General features: G+C 33.2%; 1 long non-coding RNA gene across 1 annotated transcript; it reads left to right on the top strand.

Annotated features, from left to right (window-relative positions):
• Window positions 1-15,492: 15,492 nt before the first annotated feature.
• LOC134260371 (uncharacterized) lies at window positions 15,493-16,869 on the top strand. Its single transcript, XR_009990533.1, has 3 exons — window positions 15,493-15,527; window positions 16,047-16,134; window positions 16,445-16,869. It is a non-coding gene; the product is annotated as an uncharacterized LOC134260371 (long non-coding RNA).
• Window positions 16,870-19,856: the final 2,987 nt, after the last annotated feature.

Here is a 19,856-nt window from a genome sequence, read left to right on the forward strand (position 1 = left end):
AATTTATATGAATGATACTGAGTCCGTTTGAATTTAAATACTTGTAATTTCCTTTTTATTGATTATAAAGAAACTAACTTACAAAATGTAAGAAACATATACTCAGTATATTCATATGATTGTTGAAAAATTGCAAGTAAGCCAATACAATTTATTCTGTTTTTTTTTTTTTTCATTCTAAACAATTGGCAAAATGCTAATCCTCATATTAGGGGTAATTTCTGACAATTTAGTTTTATTTAATTTTTAATTTTTAATATTTTTCGCTCTTAATTATTATTTCAAACAAAATTTTTACATGTTTCAATATCTAACAACAATTATTTATAATTTAAAGTACTATATTTGACTTTGTAACCCACTTGAGTTTGAGCAATTTTTTTTTCGAAAATTGGCAATTTGTAAATCCCCATATATCAATTATTTATTATTTCCCAAGCTCAATATTTGGCAAAGATAATGTTTAGAGTTATATTTGTACAATAAAATCAAAAAAATTAATTTCAAAGATTGGTCTTGGAAGATTTTGGGCATTAAATTTGTAATACTTTTGGCAATTCTTGAAAATTGGCATCATGCCAATTTTCAAGAGTTGTCTGCCCTTGATATATTGCATATTTGATTATGATAAATGTCAATTTGAAAGAACATAGTCTTATGTTATTCAAAATACCTTAATGGAAATGCAAGTTTAATTTTGAGTAAAATAAATCAAATGTGAATTTTACCATTTTTCTTGAATTTTTTAAGTGCATTTGCACTTAAATGTGCAAAAAGGAGGGAGCGCTGCCTACGGCTGCCATGTTGAATGATGGGAATTTTTTTGGTCATTTTTGAATAACATATAATGAAGTCTAACTACCCATCAAATTTCATTAAGATATGACAACCTTCGATTTGGACAGTTCTGCATGGTTTTCTCGCGGACTGGCTCTTAAATACAATCATTGTATTATTTAATAATACATACTATGAAGAGTGAGGGGGGGGGTCACAACCACTTGAGGGGGTAGTTGATTGGAGTAATAACATAATTAAATCTGCTCAGAAGGAAAGATTGTAAGAAATTTCTTCGACTACCATGCCTTACGTTTTCACAAAGCATTCACACACATTTGATTATTGTATATATGAGGTATTGTAAATCGATTATACATATATAATTATATATTTATACCCCCGCCTGAAAGCAGAAGGGTATATAGTAATCGGGATGTCCGTCCGTCCGTCTATTACGCTTTGGGGTGCCATTGTGTCTTATTTTACTTTTTGGTCCGACTCATATTATGGGCTTAACATAGCAAAACATGGACACTGCCATTATATTCATATGGGAGGCGGGAGATCTATTAAAATCGTCTCTTTTGAAGAAATAAAAAACACAAAAATATATTTTTTGAAAAAAAAAATCGGTCTCAAAACCAGTCATCCTCTTTCTGGTAATTTTCTACATTTAACTTAAAGAAAAAATAATTAACCCTAAAACCAGATCTTGTTCGAAGAGTTCCTTTTTTATTTACTCCTCGTCCACAAGCGTGGATTTCGAAAGGACCGGAGAGAGGATTCAGAACTTCCCGAATTTGCAGATTAATTAAAATTCTTAAATGTAAAGAGTTAGGGGCGAAGGTAATTATTCGTCTACTAGAGGTATATGTGTATCTGAGACAAGTGAAGTCCCTGAGAATCAAAGACGAAACCCGGGGATAGGGGTCTCATAGACAATAAGAAATTTTTAAATTGGGAAAATATTATTACTTTTAATATATCGATGTAAGACGGACAGAATTACACGATTAAGTTCAAGAAATGATTTATTCCTAAATTTTTTTTCTCAGACAAACATTGATGCAGAAGACATCCTTATTTTTCATGATTTCGTCTAAAAGAGTAAACTTTACATACTATATGAAAATCTGAGCGCATATAAAGCACATGTAAGAGAACAATGTACATATTTTTTATTTCCAGCATAACTTAAATTCTAATGAAAAAAAATAAAGACTAAGTGTAACTTAATTTCTAAGAGAGAGGCCACGCAAGCAGAGACTTTCTGTAAGAATATCTTTGTAGTCATCTCTCTCTCTCTCTCTCTCTCTCTGCATACCTGTAAAACGGTACATTAAATTTAAGCGGCAGATAGTAAAGAATTTTTGTCTATAACTGACTGTACCTAGAGTCTAGTATTTCGAAATTATTTCATGAACTTTTGTGCCATTTTAATAGTCAATAAAAAAAACTATAATGAATCATTTGACAAAAATTTAATAGACTTAGAAAGGATTGTCTTATTTGTACCTTAGAAGTAAACGTGTAAAATTTATTTCTTGACTCAAAATGTGTACATATGTTAACTGCATTTTTTATTATACACTATTTTTGCTTTCAATTTAAAATACATATTTTATGAAAATAATGTTTTAAAATCGTATTCTGTCTCAAACGTATTAGTATATCATCAGTAGAGTCAATAATTATCGAATCATGAAATGATTATCAAAGACGAAGTCATTAACATGTGTCTATTTCGGGAAGGGGGGGGGGGCTGCTGTATATAATTAAAATTCCAAAATAAACAGTTTAGCTTTTAATAAAATTCTGAAATACATGTACGATCCTTTTTAACTTTCAATTTATAAGGCTTTTGTTATTGAAAAATTGTAAAAACCTAAAATCGATTTCTTATAAGGTACATGTCTCCTACATGACCCTATAAATCCATGCATGTTTCAATCAGTGCAAGTATTTATTATTCTATAATTTGTGCTATTCTATTCTTTTAGGTGCTAGAATTATATACATGTTTGTACGCAGTGGACAATGTTTATATTATTGCGCCTGCGCAATGCAACGTTGCCAAGGACTTAGTCCTGCGACTAAGCGTATCGTTTACGACTAGACTTACGCCACTTGGTGAAACGCAAATTACGCCTGACTAAATTTTGGCGTAAGTCCCGGAAGTACACCTAAGTTAAGGCTTAAATCTACGACCTTTGATGAAACAGGCCCCTGGGGCCCTGTTTTACAAAAGAACTTACGACTTACGACTTACGATCAAAAACTTGAGATTATTGTAAAAAATTGCAAAATTAATAATTCTCTTTGAAATTGTTTGTGTAGAAATATCGTACCACATTCCCTTTTAAAAAGTTTAAAATAACCTTCGATAAAATGTTAACTGAAAAGTAATTTTAAGAATTATATTTGTTCTTAAGTCGGAATTCCTTTTGTAAAACAGGCCCCAGTACTATAAGACTGCTGATGGATTTTCTTTCTTAGTTCTGTAAATGAAATCAATGAGTGCATTATACTTCGAGACATGTATCATTAGATTTTATTAGACTTACTGTAACCGAGCAGTAACAAGACCACGTTTAAATCTTTATTAACAGCAATAAACGACAATGGCATGTGTCTATAAAAAGAATATACATAAATTATAACAAAATAGAATGAAAATAATAAATTATGAGAAAAAATAACAAGTTATGAAAAAAGAAAAGCATTTCAATAGCAAATACCTTCACGGACAGCACGGCCTCGAGAAGTGTGACCTTGAAAAAACTGGCTGGCGGGACAAGTAATTTCAATCAAACATGGGTATTTATACCCAGACCTACTGCGCAAGTGGATTGAGTTGATTTTAAAAATACGCCAGTCAGGAATGAGATTACAAAGAGTGTTCGACGAAAGCCTTTACAAAATATTAGAATCATACTCACTAAATTCAATAATCAAATAAGAAATAAGTTAACAAAAGTGAGTACGGTATTAGCCTAAATAAATATATGAATTAAAATATGTAATTACTTGGTCACATTACATACATGTAATTCTTTCATGATGTGGTCCTAAACATCATTGACAGTAAGTACATATTCATATTTAACGCTACATTTTGTCGTTCCACTGTATATATTACATGCTGTGTCTACAAATACTAAGTAACATAGTCCTATGCGTGGTTGATTAGGTAGGAGTCGCGAGGTAAGGCGTAGATTGTTACGTTGCGGTTCGAATCTACGGCCAGACGTGGAGACTGTTCCTTGTGATGTCACGTAATAAAAACCGAAAAACCCGTGTCTAAATGAACATATAGGCGTTGACACAAGATAACCCTAACTGCTCAATAGACCAGGGCGTCGGGTGTAGGTGTAAATCTGCAGCCCCGTCCGGCAAGTATTATGCCCTGTTCACACGGAGAGTTTAAGTCGACTTAAACGTAAAGTTACTGCGAATTAGCTTCGCTTAGCATTCACACGGAGAATCTAACGCGAATTATGCCCTGTTCACACGGAGAGTTTAATTCGAATTAAACGTAAATTTACTGCGAATTTGCTTCGCTTAGCGTTCACACGGAGAATTAAATGCGAATTAGTTTAATTCGAATTAATTTACTGCGCATTAAACTACTTTGCATTAGCTCCGTGTGAACGCTAAGCGAAGCTAATTCGAATTAAATTTTGACGCATGCGTAAGGCCACAACTAAGTCACAGGACACGTGTTGGTGGTTATATATAGGTATTTGTGCTATATTTGGCTCAAAAATTGAGGGAAAGTATGTTAATCACTAAAATCAATGAATACCTTTAGCCACTACATGAAGTATCAAAGGATGGCTCTGCATACATGACGTGATTTACAAATGACGTCATAATAGACTTGCTGACGCCTGACTGTAGAAGAAAAATTTTAATTCGCACTAGTTTACTTTGCATTTGCTGTCGTGTGAACGCAATTTAATTCGCATTAATGTGATTCGCATTAGTTTACTTCGCATTAATTTACTGCGAATCAAACTTGTCGTGTGAACAGTGCATGAGTTTAATTCGATTTAGTTTACTGCGCATTAAATAACTTCGCATTAGCTCCGTGTGAACGCTAAGCGAAGCCAATTCGAATTAAATTCTGGCGCATGCGTATTGGCAAAATCTAGTCAAATACCATTTGTCGATGGTCAGCTATAGGTACTTGTGCTATTTTTGAGTGAAAAACTAAAGAAAACTTTGTTAATCGTGAAAATGTATATACAGACACTTTGCCATTATGTCAAATGGATCTGCGTCTGAAGAAGGTGACGCGATTTGCAAATGACGTCATAATAGCCGTGCTGACGCCGGGCTGAAGTAAAATCTTACTTCGCAATATTTACATTCGCTGTGTTTTTCTACTAAGCCAACTGTGAAATTGATTTGAAATTCATTTTTGTGTATACTCACGCGTAGAAATTTGAAATGCACAGAGAAAAACGCGCTAAAGTGCATGCATTGTAAGGTGCGTAGGAATACAAATTCCTGGGCACTTCTTTCCAAAGGGGAATTCCATAACAATATAAATAAAGCTTCAAATGATTCAATACACAATTTTCATGCAAATAAAACAAAGTATAATCTTTTCTTTTCTTTTTTTGAATAAAATAATCATTTCCAGAACTATTATGAGCCTTGATCAATAAAACTTTCTACGTCACGATGATCAAAAGAAACGTCTGCTTTGATCTATACCGCAGCTATGGATGAAAAGGGGGACTTTGGCATGCCGCCACTTGTTGATCTTTTTCCTGAAATAGGGTTAAATATTGATTATTTGTGCGATGTAGAATTCGATGAAATTATTGAAAGTTCTCCAATGGGCATGACAATTTCTTCTGTGGTAAACACAGAGGAGATGGAGCGAAATCTGAAGCTGGATGAAGAAGGAATTGAGAGAAAAAATGACCGATTTAGAAAAGTTTCAGAGGAGGAAATGAGAAAATATTTCGAAAATAACCAGTCAGAATCCACCAAAAAAAACACTAAATGGGCTCTTAATATATTTCATGGTAAGTTTAAACAAATATGCATTCAAACTCAAATAATGTTGATTATTGCTTCTTTGCATAAAACAGATTATAACTGTTCAGTCGAAATTACACTGATGTTTAATTTTATCACCAAATGCTAATTTGACTGATTTGCAAAGCAACATTTCCATATTGGCCTAGTTCTCATCTGTGTCTCCTTTTTTTACATGTAGAATAGTCCCTCGAGGCTCTCGGTAAATCACTGGACCTCACAAATATTTCCTCTGAGGAACTAGCAAACTACCTAATTTTATTGTGGGGCAAAACCAAAGCTCACCAAATCAAGGGAAAAACAACTCCCAGGTGAATTAGCTGAAGAGTACCATAAAAACACATTAAAGAACATCAGAGCGGCACTTAACAGACATCTACAAGACATAGGTGGAGACATTGACATTGTAAAAGACAAACATTTTAAAGTGGCAAATAGAACACTTAATGGCCTGTTGAAGGAGAAAATGAGAACAGGTTTGTCGAGACCTACAAGCCACAAAGAAATTATATGTGATGATGACTTGAGGAAAATTGCTGAATATTTCAAGAACGCACCAAACAACCCAATAATTCTCAGACAATGTGTATGGTTTTACATTGCTGTTCACTTTGTAAGCAGAGGTGGTGAGTTTCATCATCAACTAAAGCTCAATTCATTCAACTTTCATTCTGATGCCTCAGGGGAATATGCCATACTGAATCATGAAATAAAGCAAAAAAACTTTCAAGGTGGTTTGCAAAATGAAGAGGCCCCCAATGATAAACGCATGTACAGTACGGATTCTACTACATGTCCAGTTAAAATGCTAAAACTCCTGATAGAAAAAACAGATCCAAACTCTACTCACCTGTTTAACCGGTACAATAAGGATGCCTTGCAATTTCCCAGCGTTCACTTTCCATGGTTCACAAGTAAACCACTTGCTAAAAGAACCTTTGTCAACTTCTTGAATAACATTTGTTCACAAGCGAATACAAGCAGAATTTACACACCACACTCTCTGCGTGCAACAGCTATACAACATCTGAATGATGCAGGAAATGAGACCCGTCATATTATGTATATGTCAGGACATAGAAGTGAGGCATCTATTCGATCATACAACCGACATTGTTCTGTTCATCAAAAGAAAGCTCTCACTGCCACTCTTTCAAATATCACAGAGGCTGGTATTACAGATGACTCACCTGAAACTTCGTCGACTTCTGAGAGTTCGTCAACTTCAAGGATGCCTTTGCAATGTTTGCCAATTGCTGTTTCGACGGCTGTTTCAACTGCAGAGGACGACCGGCTTTTAATGTCATCGCAGGACGCAGTTGACAAACTAGCCCCACAGTCAACGCACCAAGCTGGAAGTATATTATCCGTGCAAAAATCCTTCAGTGAATCAATGGGATTCATAGCTAATTCCAAATTCGAAAACTGCACATTCCACATTCATGTAAACAACCCGTAGGAGCCGAATTACTTCTGACGTGTAGTGACCCTACGCATAGTTTAGAGATTAAATGGCGTAGTGAGGGCATTTATGCCAAATTTTGTGTTGTTTTACCGTTTTTCTTAATTGTTTCAATGTTCAGCTACAATTTCATTCATTAAAATATTTAAATGCAATAAATGAATTTCTTTGTTGATGAACTACATTTTATACCGGAAATGGGGCTACCGACAGGGAAACAAAATATAGCGCTGCGGGAAATTCAAATCGTAAGTTCAATTTTCGTTGATTTAAACGTGTAAAATGTAAATATAAGGAATGTTTTTCAGTTTTGTGTGATTTATTGGTGTGTGAATTACACAGACTTGCACGTAGGCATATTTTTCATGAAGCGCTAGCGCGCTTCATGAAATATGCCTACGTGACAAGTCTGTGTGATTCACACACCAATAAATCACACAAAACTGAAAAACATTCCTTAATTAGCTGTCTTGTGAACGCAATTTAATACCCTGTTCACACGACGAGTTTATGCCCTGTTCACACGGAGAGTTTAATTCGAATTAAACGTAAAGTTACTGCGAATTAGCTTCGCTTAGCGTTCACACGGAGAATTTAATGCGAATTAGTTTAATTCGAATTAGTTTACTGTGCATTAAATTACTTCGCATTAGCTCCGTGTGAACGCTAAGCGAAGCTAATTCGAATTAAATGTTGAGGCAGGCATAATGGCAAAATTAAGTCAAATGCCACATGCCCGTGGTCAGCTTGAAGTATTTGTGCTATTTTTGAGTGAAAAACTAAGGAAAATTGTGTTAATCACTAAAGTGTTTGTACAGACACTGCAACATTATGTCAAATGTATCTGCTCCTGCATAAGGTGACGTGATTTGCAAATGACGTCATAATAGCCTTACTGACGCCTGGCCGTAGAAGTAGAATTTTAATTCGCATTAGTTTACTTCGCATTAGCTGTCGTGTGAACGCAATTTAATTCGCATTATTTTATTTAATTTGACTTTGAGTTTTTAACTGAGTTTGAAGATTTTGACAATTTATTTTTGTGCCAGGCACTCGACATATATCAAATAACAGAAACAAACGGCAAGGAGTTTAACGATATAAAGTTTGGAAATTTTACTGTAACTTTCAAATTTTCAAAATGGAATAATCTTTTGAACGACTAGGAACTTTCAACCGAGTTAAATACATGTATTTTAATTTAGTTAAAGGCTAAGAAATAGTTATACAAGTTCATTTTTCTGTGGTTATGAACTTGTGAAATAAAATCAGTTTTTTTCTCATGACCTGATTTCCGCCTGCTGCAGTGATATATGAAGGGGTGTGGAAAGTATTATCGCATATGTGATATGGGATATATCACCACAGAAAGATCAAAGAAAATCACCGCAGATATGCGACGATTAACACTAGTTTCTTTGAAATGTAAAGATTACGAATGGGAAACTTGCACAAAATTTAACAAGTCAAAAATTTGAACCATGTCATTTTCGGTTAGGATTGATTGATTGGTTGTATATTGTTTAACGTCCCTCTCGAGAATTTTTCACTCATATGGAGACGTCACCGATACTCGGCACTCAGGGCCATTGAGCTGTGAGGGTTCTTTATCGTGTCAACGCCTACCGTGACACGGGACCTACATTTTTAAGGTCATATCCGAAGGACCCGTGACTTTCTCTTCTATTGCCGAGCGCTTGGCGAAGGAACAGTCACTACCTATGTTTACGTCTTAAGTATGACGCGGCGCCGCGATCGAGAATCGAACCCGGGCCTCCCAATCACGAAGCGAACGCACTACCACTAGGCTACCGTGACCGGTTTTTCGGTTAGGAAATCAGTCGATTAATCTTTATTACTTAGATAGATATAAATAATGAAAAAAAAAATTCGTGATTTTATATCATGTTGCGAAAAACAGTCAATATCAATCATAAGAAAGTATGTCAAACTGTTTCCTGATTTATGTTTTGAAAATGAGTGTAAATTACTTTTTTCCTCTCTCTTTACTTTTTCAGAAACCGGCGATTGTCCTAAAAATGTCAAGTAAAAATCAGCAACTTAGAAAATAAGGCATGGGGTATTTATCAAAAATCTTTTTACACGCCCTATTATCAGTTGAATTCTTTGACACTTCGATTCAATGATTTAAGTGATATTTTGACGATTATCAATATCAGCTGTACTTCGCATACAAGAAGAAGAAGTTTGAAAATCAATTGCAGATCAGATTTTGACAAAGGTAAGCTTGAATTCATAACTGCATGTGGTACTGGAAAATATAAATCAGACCGTTTAGGTCCTTGAGGCTATTGTTATTTTCTTTTTAGCTGTAGTCGTCTCAAAAGACTTATGTACATCAACTAAAAAGTGTGAAGATAAAACTAAGACGTGTTCCTTGAAAGGACAGATTGGTGTCTGTGTGTGCAATCCTGGATATATCGGATTAAAGAACGAATGTTTGAAGGGTAAATAGTAAATAGTTAAAAGCGTGTAATACGAGGGTTGATCCAAAAGTAATGTCACTGTGTCATATCTTTTATACATGTATTTGGCGTCACATTATCAAATATAATGCACCAAAAGATGCAGAAAAAGAAATCTAATCAAAATTGAAAATTTCATTTAATAATGTTTAATTGAATTCATTTTATAGACGTTTAAAACATTAAACATAGGGGGTGCCGCCGCGTCAAAACTAAACGTCACGTTTTAAAGTGTATATTGTTAGAATAAAAAAGACAAACACATTTAAAAAGGCATTTAAAAAGCGTCTAATCACCCAATATTTAAAAAAAAGACAAAATTGACAGTTTCGATCTAGTCTTTAGTTAAAAATAAAATGGAGACATTGTTTTTATCATTAACATTGTTGTTTATAACTACGAAAGCCCATTTAGGACCTATCAAAAAATATTTTTGAATTCGTTATAACGATTTTTAGAATTCGTTATAACAAATTTAATTTGTTATACCAGATTTTTAAAATCCGTTATAACGAATTTAATTTGTTATAACAGATTCATTGAATTCGTTATAACGAATTAAATTTGTTATTACAGATTTATTGAATTCGTTATAACGAATTTAATCTGTTATTACAGATTTGTTGAATTCGTTATAACCAATTCAAGAATTTGGTTATAACGAATTCAACAAATCTGTAATAACAGATTAAATTTGTTATAACGAATTCAACAAATCTGTAATAACAGATTAAATTCGTTATAACGAATTCAACAAATCTGTAATAACAGATTAAATTCGTTATAACGAATTCAACAAATCTGTAATAACAGATTAAATTCGTTATATCGAATTCAATAAATCTGTAATAACAAATTAAATTCGTTACAACGAATTCAATGAATCTGTTATAACAAATTAAATTCGTTATAACGAATTCAATAAATCTGTTATAACGAATTCAAAAACATTTTTGATAGGTCCTAAATGGGCTTCCGTATAAAACTGATGTTTTGAAGAAAGGAAATGACGAAATTGAATAAAACGCCGAACTGAGTTTTAATGCGTTTTTCCTTAAAAATTGGGAAATCACCAGTAGAATCAGTTACAATGATAAATCAGACTCGCAGAGGAATAATGTTATTTCACTCAAACCGCGTGACACGAATCTCTTTTTTTACAACGTAGACGCCATTGAACGTTTCCACCAAACCTCGTATCTTTCGGTCTTTCTGTTCTCAGCTGATCAATTAATTACCCATGACCCGCCCAAAATCTCTGACACCATCTATGATCAAGTCTCGTTTTATCTACATTGTATGAGAAACTTTTAAGTTTGTTTTGTGGTACTGTTCAAAGAATTTTGATGAAGGACTAATTTACTGATAGAGTGTACAATTGGTGACAATAATTCTTAAAGAAAGTGAAATGTGTGAATGTGTTTTCGAATATCAATTTTTTAATGAAACGATGGGAAAGCGTTTTTAAACCTGTGTGACGGTGCATATCCGTCATATGACGTTATTGGGGTGCTAATTTTCTTACTTATCAGGAAATTTGACATTGAATGGAACATGCAAACTAAATCAGCAGTGCTCTATGGTATTTGGTTCTATTTGTCAGAATAACACATGTGTCTGTGGGCCTGGATATAAACCGTATAATGATTCGGAATGTTTGTGTAAGTTTATACTGTAAATGTTTTTTTTTTAGCATGTACGATATTTGGCGGAAATTGATTTTTGAACAGGTTTGCGTAGATTTGAATTAGCGCATTTCTTAATGTTCTTATTTATGTACATTTGTTTAAGACATTTAGCGTTGTACTTGAATTAGCGGAAGTTTCTTTTCGCCAAAAACGCTAAATAGAATAAACCGCCAAATGTAATACGTTTACAGTATTTTTTTTTTTTTTACAGTATTAATTTGTATATATAAATCAAATTTAAATAAAAAGTTTTACATATTGAATGAATTCTTAACGAAGGGTAAGAAAAAAGACATTTTTATGGATTTGATAGCTTATGGATATGAATACCTTGTTATTTTGTGTTAGGAAAAATACCTAAACATCTAATACAACAAAAAATCTTTGAAATCTTCGAATATATTTTGTGCGTTATTAAAAAGGTATTTAGATATTAAAAAAAAAAAAAAACATTCAGCATTAGTAGACTCACCATAAGGGATATATATTTTTGATAAAACCTCATCTTAACTTTCTTTCTTGTCTCAAAGATCATTTTCTACAAGAATATAATTGCTTATAGTGCACTCTGAAAATGGAGAATTCGAAGCTCGTGCCATGGAACTAATAGGTATTTAAATTTTCAGTAATCTATTTCAGTATTATATTTCCGTTTCTTGGAGGTAAAGATAAATGCAAATGCATGTAGAAATACATGTGCATTCATTATTTCTTGTTCCTTTTTCTATGTTTGTAAAAATATTTCAGAAAACTTTGGTTTTATTTATGAGTGACTTTTGTCAGTTTGATAAAGTATTGTACTATAAAAGAAAGACATTTATTCAAAACACATCCTTTGACATCCATGAGTATTCTATGATGATTTTTTTTATTATTTCATTAGGTCTTTCCACCTTTCTGTGGAAAGACCTCTTGAAATGCTTATGTTTGTTATTATTATTCTTTTTCCGCCGGACTTTTGAAACCACAAGACTTATCGAAAAACTTTATAGTTCATGATACTGGATATCAAAAGTTATTCCGAAAAATGACCCAACGTATTTGAACTTTGACCCCTTACTCAGTTATTAGCCCTTTTGTCGTAAAGCTTGTTATCGCTACTTCTCCGAAACCGTAAACCGCAGAGTTTCTAGACCTTCACCTATGTCTACGACTTAATTAGAAGACTTCAATCCTTCATTGCGAAAGGATTCTTAAACTCGTATGATGAATTATTGCCCCTGAATGTTTGCAATGTTTACAATTATCAAGATCTTTTCTTAAACGACAAGGCGAAGAGACATGGGGCCAACTGCAAAAGATTCATTGACCTTTGACCTTGAAATTTAGGTCAAGGTCAAAGGTCAAGGTCATTCAAAATATGTAAAATTAAGCATATTTTATAGCTCTTTTGTTCTTAACCAAATTCTAAACACCTTTGCATCTTTCGTATGTACTCTCAAAACCATTTCAGAGATTCCATGCTTGTCCCCTAAAATTGAACCCTGTGAAAGTTAGTGCCCCTTTCAGTGTAAACCCTTGTTATCGCTACTCCTCTGAAACCGTAAACCGTAGAGGTACGAAACCTTCAACAATGTCTGCGACTAATTTAGAACACTTCTCATTCCATTGGTGCAAAAGAATTCGTAAACTATTTTAAGTAGTTATTGCCCCTGCCAGTTTATGATGTTTACGAAGAACTAAAAACTTCTTAACCACAAGTTCATAAAGACATGGGCCCAACTGCATGAGATCTTTTGACCTTGAAGAATAGGTCAAGGTCAAAGTTCAAGGTAATTGAAAAACTAGAGAAATTGTCGATTTAAGCTTAAAATCCAAATGACCTTGACCTTCGACCTTGATATTTGACCTTGACCTTTGACCCCTTACTCAAAAATTTGTAAAGAAATATTCATTACCTTTATCTAGATTCAGCTTCAAGTGTTAATCTCAAGTTTATCTCTCTCTTTTCTTTCTTCTTATTTTGATGACCTTGACCTTTGACCTCGATAAATGACCTTGACCTTTGACCCCCTATTGACCCAAAGGTCACAATCAAGCTTAAGGTCGTCGAGGTATTTTCAACTCTTACTTTAACAAATGCTTATATCCCCCCCCCTTTTCTTAAAAAAAAAAATCAACAGCAGCATAGAGAAAATGTCTATAAGTCAAAAGACACGATATATCGACATAAGATTCAGAGTAAAAGCAAGAAGAGACCTTAAAGAAAGTGTCCTGAGAGTTTTAAGGTGAGTCTCTAAAATATAATGAAATAATTCGATTCTCCTGTTCTAATACGACATTTTAAAACCAAGTATTCTAGCTTTCTTTAGTATGTGGAATTTATTTCAATTTTATTTAGATTTAATATTAATGTAATGAATCTTGAATTCATTTGAAATTTGATTTTTTTTCTATAATAACACTAGCCCAAGAAATAGCGACTTTCAGCATAGTAAAAAGAAATACACGTTTCTTCCCTGTGTTTCCCATCTAGAATTACATGTTTGGAATCTTATTTATGCTACTTACAATGAATTTCATGCCTATTTCGGTCAGGAATGTTAAAATCCGAACCCGATTCTCTGTTTTCCTTTTCCATAATTACAAACTGCCTTGCATCTCTCGCTCGTGTTTCTCACTTGCTCTTAAATAATTTATCGCCATCCATTTCAAACATAAAACAACTCAAATCGGATGTTTTCAAACATCTCTTTAATACATGTATAATGCACATATGATGCAGGTACACATGGGACATTTCACAACGTTTTTCACTTACGCTTCCGTCTTGATGCGCAGATCAAATGCATGTAATTCATATTAATAGGTATATCATAATTTTAATCAGACCCTACCCCTTACATCTTAACTCGAAAACAATCTCATTCAAGCTCATACATACACATAGGAGCGTGTTACAATGTTTTGAACGTGCTCTCTTTGCGTGATCAATGAATTCGTGCTTATCCCCGAGTCGACTACAAACAATCCAGGAAGTCTGTTTACGGTAAAATTATACCAACTGCGAGCCCGATCTAAAATCCTAGTAGAGAAATGAGAATTTTGCTGTTTTATTTATTTTCTTGCTGTTTTTCTACTTTTTTTCAGCCCAAATGATATTGAAACTCTTAAAAAGGTGGAAAGACGTCTTATTGTTCTCTGAACAATTAGTTTACTAGTTTTAATTGAAATTGGAAATGGAAGCATAAATGTGCGAAAATTTGTTCATAAATTCAGCATGTGATCTTTTTCGTTGATTAAGAGGTAAATGTTATGAGGTGTACATACATGTAAAGGGGAGGGGGGGATTAAACTCCACTAGAACGTTCGTTCCAAAAATTATGCCAAAATTCGGCGCAGGAAAATGTTACTGTAAATCACTTTTTATTCGCGAGAACTTTATTTATACGCGAGACGGTGTGGTCGTGAAAATTTCTTTCTCGAGTATAATATAATTCCTTTAATTTATACAGAGCAATGACCACAATTCGTGTCTCGCTAATGAAGAGTCAATGACTATCTCACAAAAATAAGGTCTCGCGAAAATTAAGTGATCTACAGTATATTAAGAAACAGTTCCATAAATTAGCTTATCATTCATAGTTTTTAAATCTATGCTATATAAACTTTCTGCCTGATTAAAAATTAATTGTTCTCAGAGCTTGTATGAGTATAAAATTTGTTGGAAGATGTTGAACCATGTTCAGATGATAGCGAAAGATTCTAATGGATTTGTGATTTAACTGAAATCAAGCGCCAACAAAAATCGTTATGAAAAAATTATGTCTTCCTTGTTTTGAAATCTATATAGCTTTAGGATTTACCTTCCTAGAAATTAAATTTATTTATAAACAAATGGTGTAAAACACTAGAAATAGGTGGTTTGGTATGATTTGAAAGAGTTAATCAAAATTTTGGTAGTAAATTATTGTTATCCTTGCAGAATATAGAGTGGTCGGTTTGATGGTTGGAGCTGTTATTGGAGGCCTTATCCTAGGCATTGTCCTAACTATCCTTGGAGTTATCATCTACGATACATTGTAATATAAGAAACGAGAAACATAAGACTGGAAAAAAGTATAAAACTTATTCATTTTTAACTCTGCTGGTCAGAGACCAGAAGAGCGTATGCAATAAGAATGCGTCCGTCGTCCGTCCGTCTAGCTGTCTGTCTATCTGCTAACATTTAAAAAAAAATGCTACTCCTCCTACAGTTTTGATTTGATTTCAATATACCTTGACACACAAGTAAATTACACCCAGATACATAATTCTGTATTTATCGATTTTTGATATCAATGAACGGTGTTGCTGTGGTTACTAAAAATAGAAATTTCAATAAAATACATTCAAAATCTCGCCACAAAAAGAGACTTAATCAAGGATAATTATTTTACTTACTGCTGTTGTAAAGTTTCAAGTCACAGCTGCTACTTTTCTCTCCCTTTGTATCAGTATAAACCAGTAGAGCTACAGTCTCAACAAAGACTTCTGGCTTTAAAAATGATTACAATTATCTTTCTGTGTATAAGCTTTTATTTTGACACGTTTTACTGATGTTTGAAATCAAATTACAATTTTTATTACTTTGATAAGGCAATACCCGAAGGCTGCAGTTTTTAAAAATACTACTTATGAAGCTGAAAGAGATGCAGATAAGAATATTTCTACCGTGCAATGTGAGGTAAGAAATATACAAAATATTAAATAAATATAAATCTTGGTGAGAAATATATAAAATATTAAATAAATGTAAATCTTTGCACAAGCATATAGTAACATTTTTATATTTCATGAAAACATCCTTTTCCTGCTATTTGACAAAATAATCTTGATGTAATTGTAAAAGATTCTAATATGATGACTGAGACAATTTTTGGCGTGCTAGGTTCACGTACACAGCGAAAAATGCCATTAAACGTAGTTAAACTGGTCAAAAAATAAATGAAATAAAACAAACGTAAATTATTTTATTTAACATTTTTTAATTCCAGAGAAAGGTTGAAAATGTGCCAAATTGTGCTCATTCCAATTATTTCCCAGTAACAAAAACACGCGCACCTATCATGGAAATAAAAGTTCGATGATGAAAAGTTATGACGTAAATGATGACGAATACAATCATCTGCATGAAAAGGAAGAGGATTCCGAAAATGATGAAACTTACGACCACGCCCAAGGAAACACTAATCGTACAATGGAAGATAGTGATTACAGCAATCTCAATACAGGGATAAGATATAAGGAACCCGGTGCCTCTGCTGCTGAAGATAATGATCATGATGATCGAGAGCAACCTTGTGATTACTGTGCACTGAAAAAGCAGTAAAGATATTAATTTTTGTGCAAAAACACTGCTGTGCTTAGTCAGAATCATGTATTTTATTTCTAAAACTGTTTGTTGCCTTTCATTAACTTTAGAGACTTAATGCAAGCACTTTATTGGCAAAGTGCAACATACCTAAATGTATTGTTGTTTATAAGAATGGAGAGTTAAGGCGGTGTCTTGAAATTCTGCGATAGTACAATAACTGTGAGTTGGGTTCTCGACAGTACACGAAAATGTTAATGAACGAGAGGTTCCACAAATAAGTTATTATATCAAAATGAATTTGCATTGGCAATATTCATTATATACATAAATTATGTTATTTACGTTTATAATTACATGTAAGCGATGCCTTTTCATCAATTTTTCAGGATCACCTTGCAAGGTGTAAGTAATACCGTACAGCCCAGCGGTCTTCAGATGAAAAATCTTCATTAAAGGTGAAGACAACGAACAATTATAGTTTAGTTAAAACAAAATACTGTATTAATATGAATATAGAACAAGTTCCTTAATTCAAATGAATGTCCCAAATCTTAATATCCTAACATCTTTCAAATGGATATCTAAATTTCTTTACAACGCAATGCTCCCCTATAACTGTAAGTTTACAAATGAAAAATCTTCAATAAAGGTGAAGATAACGGACAATAGTTTATCTTAAAACATTGTATAAACAAGTCATTTCTATGATCAATGCATAAACACAGAACTACAGCGATTCCAGAGCTGGGAACGATTAGCCCCTGTTAACCGGTCACATCGTTATCTGCCTTCAACCTTTTTTTTATCAGGTATACGGAATAATTTGTAGTCAAATTTAAAATAGATACAAGGATCGTACAAGCGATGCCTTTTTACATGGTTTTACAGCCAATTTTGTTGACTTGATTGTAATGGAGATTCAAAATTGGTTTTTTGAAAACCCTGTAACATCAGCTTATCTGACAGAAGCCGCCACGGATTTAACACCGATCGAAGCATGCTCTCGAGTATCGACTATTTTTGTTTATGGAAAAAACCATATGTAGGTGATTGGGAAAATACTGGCCTCTATAGTCCTTTTAGTCAGCAAAACTTCCATTTATGAAGCAAATAATGCTTCTTCTAAATCGATCCAACCTTAGAACATAAGTCAGAAAAGGAACACTCATACCGGCGAGAACATGAATCATTGTGTTTAAATTATAAAAATAAACTGGAAGGGTTATTTAATAATTATATGTAAATGTAATGTATTTTGGTCCGGTTTTACTCATATTTAGAAATAAAACCCAATAAGAACACGAGATTTGGGCCATTGGAATTGAATCTTTTGGTGATTGAAAAGATGCATTCGTACATGTATATGCTTATATAAAGATTAACGCTGTCATTCATTTTACTTTCGATCAATAAATTGTATCCTTACAAAACAATACAAATTTTCAAATTGCATGTGTATTAAATTTCATTGCGGAGTAATGTATCACAAATGGTTTTAAAGTCCTATATATGGAGGAGCAATTACATCAAGAGAATTAATAACAATAATATCAGTAAGCAGAGGTGAGAACTATCCTTTTTAATTTTTTGTTTTTGTGACATATTTTCTAATCTTCTTTTCTGCTCCCTTTTTCTTCATCTGTTACACTTTATAGCCATAGAACAATGTTTTTAATCATTAAGATTTCAGAAAGAATGAGAAACACTGTAATAATTGTGTTTATTGTGGCGTTCCATGTTGTTTCTGGACACAAGTCATGTATTTACATTTACGCTATTCAAAGAGTCTCTATACGAGTAAAACTTATCAACATATTTCCTTTGTTTAGTACCCATCAGCATACATTGTGTTTTGTCTATATTAAGAGCCATTTGATTTTCTAAGCACCATTTTTCAATATTTTCTAAATCAGAATTTAGGGCCGTTTCAATACTAAATATATTATTTTCATAAATGTGCAGAGTTGTGTCATCAGCAAACATATCGATATTTGCATGACTTACACGTAAGGGAAGGTCATTAATATACAACAAAAACAAAAGGGGGCCTAATATTGATCCTTGTGGCACTCCTGCTTTGACAGATAAGACATCAGAAGAAGTTGTACCATTTTTTTCACATTGTGTCCTGTTATTTAGATATGAGTGAAACCATTTAATTGACAATTCATCAAAGTTGTAGTTCTTTAATTTTTCTATAAGAATATCATGACTCACTAAATCAAAAGCTTTGCTGAAATCCAAAAATGTTATACCTACGAGGTTACTTTCGTCAATAGCATGCAACCAAGCATCTGTTAATTTAGTAAGTGCTGTTTGACAAGAGTGAAATTCTCTGAACCCAGATTGAGATTTTGTTATAATATCAAAAGTGGACTTAAAATCTTGCATTTGGTTAGCTTTGTGCTTTTCAATGAGTTTGGATAGTGTTGGAAGTATAGAAATGGGACCGTAGTTGCTGGGGTCTGCTTTGTTGCCCTTTTTATATACAGGGGTGACTTTTGCTTGTTTCAACTTTGATGGAAAACTACCACTACTGATACTAGCATTGATTAAATTAGTGACTGATTTATTAATGATACTTGCTGCTAGCTTTAGGAGACGAGGTCCTATGGAGTCAATGCCTGCAGATTTATTGACATCAAGTCCGTTCAACGAATCAAATGCTTCTGTTTCACTGATTGGTGTAAGGCTAAAAAAGTTATCACCAAGTTTAGATTTTGTGAATTGTCTTAATAATTGTGGATTGAATTTGCAGTTTGGTAAATTATCTAAAAGTTTACTTGAGATTCCTGTAAAGTGTTGATTATAAATATTAGCAATTTCTTGTGAACTGTTAGTTTCTGAGTCATAATGAATGATATGGGAAGGAGTAAAAGTTTTAGTATTAGACGCCAATTGATTTAAATATCCCCACATCTCTCTTGGATTTGAACTGTCTTCAATGGCTGATTTGTAATACAAAGATTTTGCATTGTCAATCGGGAGTAAAACTTTATTTCTCCATATTCAGAAATTTTCATAATCCCCTTAATGGTGATAAAAATCTCGAAAATGTCTAGCTTCATTTATTTCTTTAGTTAGCCACTTTG

This window comes from Saccostrea cucullata, unplaced genomic scaffold, assembly GCF_032062105.1.
Source record: "Saccostrea cucullata isolate Sc308-1 unplaced genomic scaffold, CSIRO_AGI_Scuc_v1 ctg435, whole genome shotgun sequence".
Classification (NCBI taxonomy): domain Eukaryota; kingdom Metazoa; phylum Mollusca; class Bivalvia; order Ostreida; family Ostreidae; genus Saccostrea; species Saccostrea cuccullata.